General features: G+C 46.5%; 1 non-coding gene across 1 annotated transcript; it reads left to right on the top strand.

Annotated features, from left to right (window-relative positions):
- The first annotated feature begins 5,948 nt into the window (after window positions 1-5,948).
- On the top strand, window positions 5,949-6,021 carry TRNAS-GGA (transfer RNA serine (anticodon GGA)). The gene has a single exon. It is a non-coding gene; the product is annotated as a tRNA-Ser (tRNA).
- The last annotated feature ends 700 nt before the right edge of the window (window positions 6,022-6,721 follow it).

Below are 6,721 nucleotides of genomic sequence, written 5' to 3'. Positions count from 1 at the left end.
TACTTTATTTCATTTATAAGGCACATGCAATTTCCCTTATGTTGTACTTGGTGTCAGTGTTTGTTGGCTTCTCATTATATGACTAATAATTATCGGGTCCCTCGGTTAACCCCCTTCCTTCTCGTTTATTACATAACGAGGGTCTCGAATCCGGCAACATCGATGCCTTCAGGTAGCATATGTGGGTTTATTGACCAGTTGCCTTCACCCGAAAAGATCACGTTCTCGTGACGCCTGCGGCAAAAAAGACGTTCCACGTCCGCCGCCAAGGTCTGTGAGTGGGGGCGCTGGCTAACACTCCCAGGGTTCTACTAGTACACATAAATACCCAAGAAAGTGGATGGGGAAACGCCGCCGTGGTAGCTCAATTGGTAGAGCATCGCACGCGACATGCGAAGGTTGTGGGTTCGGTTCCCACCTGCGGCAAGTTGTTTTTCATCCACTTTAATTTCCATTAATTTATCATTAGTTTATTTCATTTATTAAGCACATGCAATTTCCCTTATGTTGTACTTGGTGTCAGTGTTTGTTGGCTTCTCATTATATGACTAATAATTATCGGGTCCATCGGTTAACCCCCTTCCTTCTCGTTTATTACATAACGAGGGTCTCGAATCCGGCAACATTGATGCCTTCAGGTAGCATATGTGGGTTTATTGACCAGTTGCCTTCACCCGAAAAGATCACGTTCTCGTGACGCCTGCGGCAAAAAAGACGTTCCACGTCCGCCGCCAAGGTCTGTGAGTGGGGGCGCTGGCTAACACTCCCAGGGTTCTACTAGTACACATAAATACCCAAGAAAGTGGATGGGGAAACGCCGCCGCGGTAGCTCAATTGGTAGAGCATCGCACGCGACATGCGAAGGTTGTGGGTTCGGTTCCCACCTGCGGCAAGTTGTTTTTCATCCACTTTAATTTCCAATAATTTATCATTACTTTATTTCATTTATTAAGCACATGCAATTTCCCTTATGTTGTACTTGGTGTCAGTGTTTGTTGGCTTCTCATTATATGACTAATAATTATCGGGTCCCTCCGTTAACCCCCTTCCTTCTCGTTTATTACATAACGAGGGTCTCGAATCCGGCAACATCGATGCCTTCAGGTAGCATATGTGGGTTTATTGACCAGTTGCCTTCACCCGAAAAGATCACGTTCTCGTGACGCCTGCGGCAAAAAAGACGTTCCACGTCCGCCGCCAAGGTCTGTGAGTGGGGGCGCTGGCTAACACTCCCAGGGTTCTACTAGTGCACATAAATACCCAAGAAAGTGGATGGGGAAACGCCGCCGCGGTAGCTCAATTGGTAGAGCATCGCACGCGACATGCGAAGGTTGTGGGTTCGGTTCCCACCTGCGGCAAGTTGTTTTTCATCCACTTTAATTTTCATTAATTTATCATTACTTTATTTCATTTATTAAGCACATGCAATTTCCCTTATGTTGTACTTGGTGTCAGTGTTTGTTGGCTTCTCATTATATGACTAATAATTATCGGGTCCATCGGTTAACCCCCTTCCTTCTCGTTTATTACATAACGAGGGTCTCGAATCCGGCAACATTGATGCCTTCAGGTAGCATATGTGGGTTTATTGACCAGTTGCCTTCACCCGAAAAGATCACGTTCTCGTGACGCCTGCGGCAACAAAGACGTTCCACGTCCGCCGCCAAGGTCTGTGAGTGGGGGCGCTGGCTAACACTCCCAGGGTTCTACTAGTACACATAAATACCCAAGAAAGTGGATAGGGAAACGCCGCCGCGGTAGCTCAATTGGTAGAGCATCGCACGCGACATGCGAAGGTTGTGGGTTCGGTTCCCACCTGCGGCAAGTTGTTTTTCATCCACTTTAATTTCCATTAATTTATCATTACTTTATTTCATTTATTAAGCACATGCAATTTCCCTTATGTTGTACTTGGTGTCAGTGTTTGTTGGCTTCTCATTATATGACTAATAATTATCGGGTCCCTCGGTTAACCCCCTTCCTTCTCGTTTATTACATAACGAGGGTCTCGAATCCGGCAACATCGATGCCTTCAGGTAGCATATGTGGGTTTATTGACCAGTTGCCTTCACCCGAAAAGATCACGTTCTCGTGACGCCTGCGGCAAAAAAGACGTTCCACGTCCGCCGCCAAGGTTTGTGAGTGGGGGCGCTGGCTAACACTCCCAGGGTTCTACTAGTGCACATAAATACCCAAGAAAGTGGATGGGGAAACGCCGCCGCGGTAGCTCAATTGGTAGAGCATCGCACGCGACATGCGAAGGTTGTGGGTTCGGTTCCCACCTGCGGCAAGTTGTTTTTCATCCACTTTAATTTTCATTAATTTATCATTACTTTATTTCATTTATTAAGCACATGCAATTTCCCTTATGTTGTACTTGGTGTCAGTGTTTGTTGGCTTCTCATTATATGACTAATAATTATCGGGTCCATCGGTTAACCCCCTTCCTTCTCGTTTATTACATAACGAGGGTCTCGAATCCGGCAACATTGATGCCTTCAGGTAGCATATGTGGGTTTATTGACCAGTTGCCTTCACCCGAAAAGATCACGTTCTCGTGACGCCTGCGGCAAAAAAGACTTTCCACGTCCGCCGCCAAGGTCTGTGAGTGGGGGCGCTGGCTAACACTCCCAGGGTTCTACTAGTACACATAAATACCCAAGAAAGTGGATGGGGAAACGCCGCCGCGGTAGCTCAATTGGTAGAGCATCGCACGCGACATGCGAAGGTTGTGGGTTCGGTTCCCACCTGCGGCAAGTTGGTTTTCATCTACTTTAATTTCCATTAATTTATCATTACTTTATTTCATTTATTAAGCACATGCAATTTCCCTTATGTTGTACTTGGTGTCAGTGTTTGTTGGCTTCTCATTATATGACTAATAATTATCGGGTCCCTCGGTTAACCCCCTTCCTTCTCGTTTATTACATAACGAGGGTCTCGAATCCGGCAACATTGATGCCTTCAGGTAGCATATGTGGGTTTATTGACCAGTTGCCTTCACCCGAAAAGATCACGTTCTCGTGACGCCTGCGGCAAAAAAGTCGTTGCACGTCCGCCGCCAAGGTCTGTGAGTGGGGGCGCTGGCTAACACTCCCAGGGTTCTACTAGTACACATAAATACCCAAGAAAGTGGATGGGGAAACGCCGCCGCGGTAGCTCAATTGGTAGAGCATCGCACGCGACATGCGAAGGTTGTGGGTTCGGTTCCCACCTGCGGCAAGTTGTTTTTCATCCACTTTAATTTCCATTAATTTATCATTACTTTATTTCATTTATTAAGCACATGCAATTTCCCTTATGTTGTACTTGGTGTCAGTGTTTGTTGGCTTCTCATTATATGACTAATAATTATCGGGTCCCTCGGTTAACCCCCTTCCTTCTCGTTTATTACATAACGAGGGTCTCGAATCCGGCAACATCGATGCCTTCAGGTAGCATATGTGGGTTTATTGACCAGTTGCCTTCACCCGAAAAGATCACGTTCTCGTGACGCCTGCGGCAAAAAAGACGTTCCACGTCCGCCGCCAAGGTTTGTGAGTGGGGGCGCTGGCTAACACTCCCAGGGTTCTACTAGTACACATAAATACCCAAGAAAGTGGATGGGGAAACGCCGCCGCGGTAGCTCAATTGGTAGAGCATCGCACGCGACATGCGAAGGTTGTGGGTTCGGTTCCCACCCGCGGGAAGTTGTTTTTTCATCCACTTTAATTTCCATTATTTATCATTACTTTATTTCATTTATTAAGCACATGCAATTTCCCTTATGTTGTACTTGGTGTCAGTGTTTGTTGGCTTCTCATTATATGACTAATAATTATCGGGACCCTCGGTTAACCCCCTTCCTTCTCGTTTATTACATAACGAGTGTCTCGAATCCGGCAACATTGATGCCTTCAGGTAGCATATGTGGGTTTATTGACCAGTTGTCTTCACCCGAAAAGATCACGTTCTCATGACGCCTGCGGCAAAAAAGACGTTCCACGTCCGCGGCCAAGGTCTGTGAGTGGGGGCGCTGGCTAACACTCCCAGGGTTCTACTAGTACACATAAATACCCAAGAAAGTGGATGGGGAAACGCCGCCGCGGTAGCTCAATTGGTAGAGCATCGCACGCGACATGCGAAGGTTGTGGGTTCGGTTCCCACCTGCGGCAAGTTGTTTTTTCATCCACTTTAATTTCCATTAATTTATCATTACTTTATTTCATTTATAAGGCACATGCAATTTCCCTTATGTTGTACTTGGTGTCAGTGTTTGTTGGCTTCTCATTATATGACTAATAATTATCGGGTCCCTCGGTTAACCCCCTTCCTTCTCGTTTATTACATAACGAGGGTCTCGAATCCGGCAACATCGATGCCTTCAGGTAGCATATGTGGGTTTATTGACCAGTTGCCTTCACCCGAAAAGATCACGTTCTCGTGACGCCTGCGGCAAAAAAGACGTTCCACGTCCGCCGCCAAGGTCTGTGAGTGGGGGCGCTGGCTAACACTCCCAGGGTTCTACTAGTACACATAAATACCCAAGAAAGTGGATGGGGAAACGCCGCCGTGGTAGCTCAATTGGTAGAGCATCGCACGCGACATGCGAAGGTTGTGGGTTCGGTTCCCACCTGCGGCAAGTTGTTTTTCATCCACTTTAATTTCCATTAATTTATCATTAGTTTATTTCAATTATTAAGCACATGCAATTTCCCTTATGTTGTACTTGGTGTCAGTGTTTGTTGGCTTCTCATTATATGACTAATAATTATCGGGTCCCTCGGTTAACCCCCTTCCTTCTCGTTTATTACATAACGAGGGTCTCGAATCCGGCAACATCGATGCCTTCAGGTAGCATATGTGGGTTTATTGACCAGTTGCCTTCACCCGAAAAGATCACGTTCTCGTGACCCCTGTGGCAAAAAAGACGTTCCACGTCCGCCGCCAAGGTTTGTGAGTGGGGGCGCTGGCTAACACTCCCAGGGTTCTCCTAGTACACATAAATACCCAAGAAAGTGGATGGGGAAACGCCGCCGCGGTAGCTCAATTGGTAGAGCATCGCACGCGACATGCGAAGGTTGTGGGTTCGGTTCCCACCTGCGGCATGTTGTTTTTTCATCCACTTTAATTTCCATTAATTTATCATTACTTTATTTCATTTATTAAGCACATGCAATTTCCCTTATGTTGTACTTGGTGTCAGTGTTTGTTGGCTTCTCATTATATGACTAATAATTATCGGGTTCCTCGGTTAACCCCCTTCCTTCTCGTTTATTACATAACGAGGGTCTCGAATCCGGCAACATTGATGCCTTCAGGTAGCATATGTGGGTTTATTGACCAGTTGCCTTCGCCCGAAAAGATCACGTTCTCGTGACGCCTGCGGCAAAAAAGACGTTCCACGTCCGCCGCCAAGGTCTGTGAGTGGGGGCGCTGGGTAACACTCCCAGGGTTCTACTAGTACACATATATACCCAAGAAAGTGGATGGGGAAACGCCGCCGCGGTAGCTCAATTGGTAGAGCCTCGCACGCGACATGCGAAGGTTGTGGGTTCGGTTCCCACCTGCGGCAAGTTGTTTTTTCATCCACTTTAATTTCTATTATTTTATCATTACTTTATTTCATTTATTAAGCACATGCAATTTCCCTTATGTTGTACTTGGTGTCAGTGTTTGTTGGCTTCTCATTATATGACTAATAATTATCGGGTCCCTCGGTTAACCCCCTTCCTTCTCGTTTATTACATAACGAGGGTCTCGAATCCGGCAACATTGATGCCTTCAGGTAGCATATGTGGGTTTATTGACCAGTTGCCTTCACCCGAAAAGATCACGTTCTCGTGACGCCTGCGGCAAAAAAGACGTTCCACGTCCGCCGCCAAGGTCTGTGAGTGGGGGCGCTGGCTAACACTCCCAGGGTTCTACTAGTACACATAAATACCCAAGAAAGTGGATGGGGAAACACCGCCGCGGTAGCTCAATTGGTAGAGCATCGCACGGGACATGCGAAGGTTGTGGGTTCGGTTCCCACCTGCGGCAAGTTGTTTTTTCATCCACTTTAATTTCCATTAATTTATCATTACTTTATTTCATTTATTAAGCACATGCAATTTCCCTTATGTTGTACTTGGTGTCAGTGTTTGTTGGCTTCTCATTATATGACTAATAATTATCGGGTCCCTCCGTTAACCCCCTTCCTTCTCGTTTATTACATAACGAGGGTCTCGAATCCGGCAACATCGATGCCTTCAGGTAGCATATGTGGGTTTATTGACCAGTTGCCTTCACCCGAAAAGATCACGTTCTCGTGACGCCTGCGGCAAAAAAGACGTTCCACGTCCGCCGCCAAGGTCTGTGAGTGGGGGCGCTTGCTAACACTCCCAGGGTTCTACTAGTGCACATAAATACCCAAGAAAGTGGATGGGGAAACGCCGCCGCGGTAGCTCAATTGGTAGAGCATCGCACGCGACATGCGAAGGTTCTGGGTTCGGTTCCCACCTGCGGCAAGTTGTTTTTCATCCACTTTAATTTTCATTAATTTATCATTACTTTATTTCATTTATTAAGCACATGCAATTTCCCTTATGTTGTACTTGGTGTCAGTGTTTGTTGGCTTCTCATTATATGACTAATAATTATCGGGTCCATCGGTTAACCCCCTTCCTTCTCATTTATTACATAACGAGGGTCTCGAATCCGGCAACATTGATGCCTTCAGGTAGCATATGTGGGTTTATTG

This window comes from Dermacentor albipictus, chromosome 2 (genome assembly GCF_038994185.2).
Source record: "Dermacentor albipictus isolate Rhodes 1998 colony chromosome 2, USDA_Dalb.pri_finalv2, whole genome shotgun sequence".
Taxonomy (NCBI): Eukaryota; Metazoa; Arthropoda; class Arachnida; order Ixodida; family Ixodidae; genus Dermacentor; species Dermacentor albipictus.
This window is presented reverse-complemented; position numbering and strand designations above follow the sequence as displayed.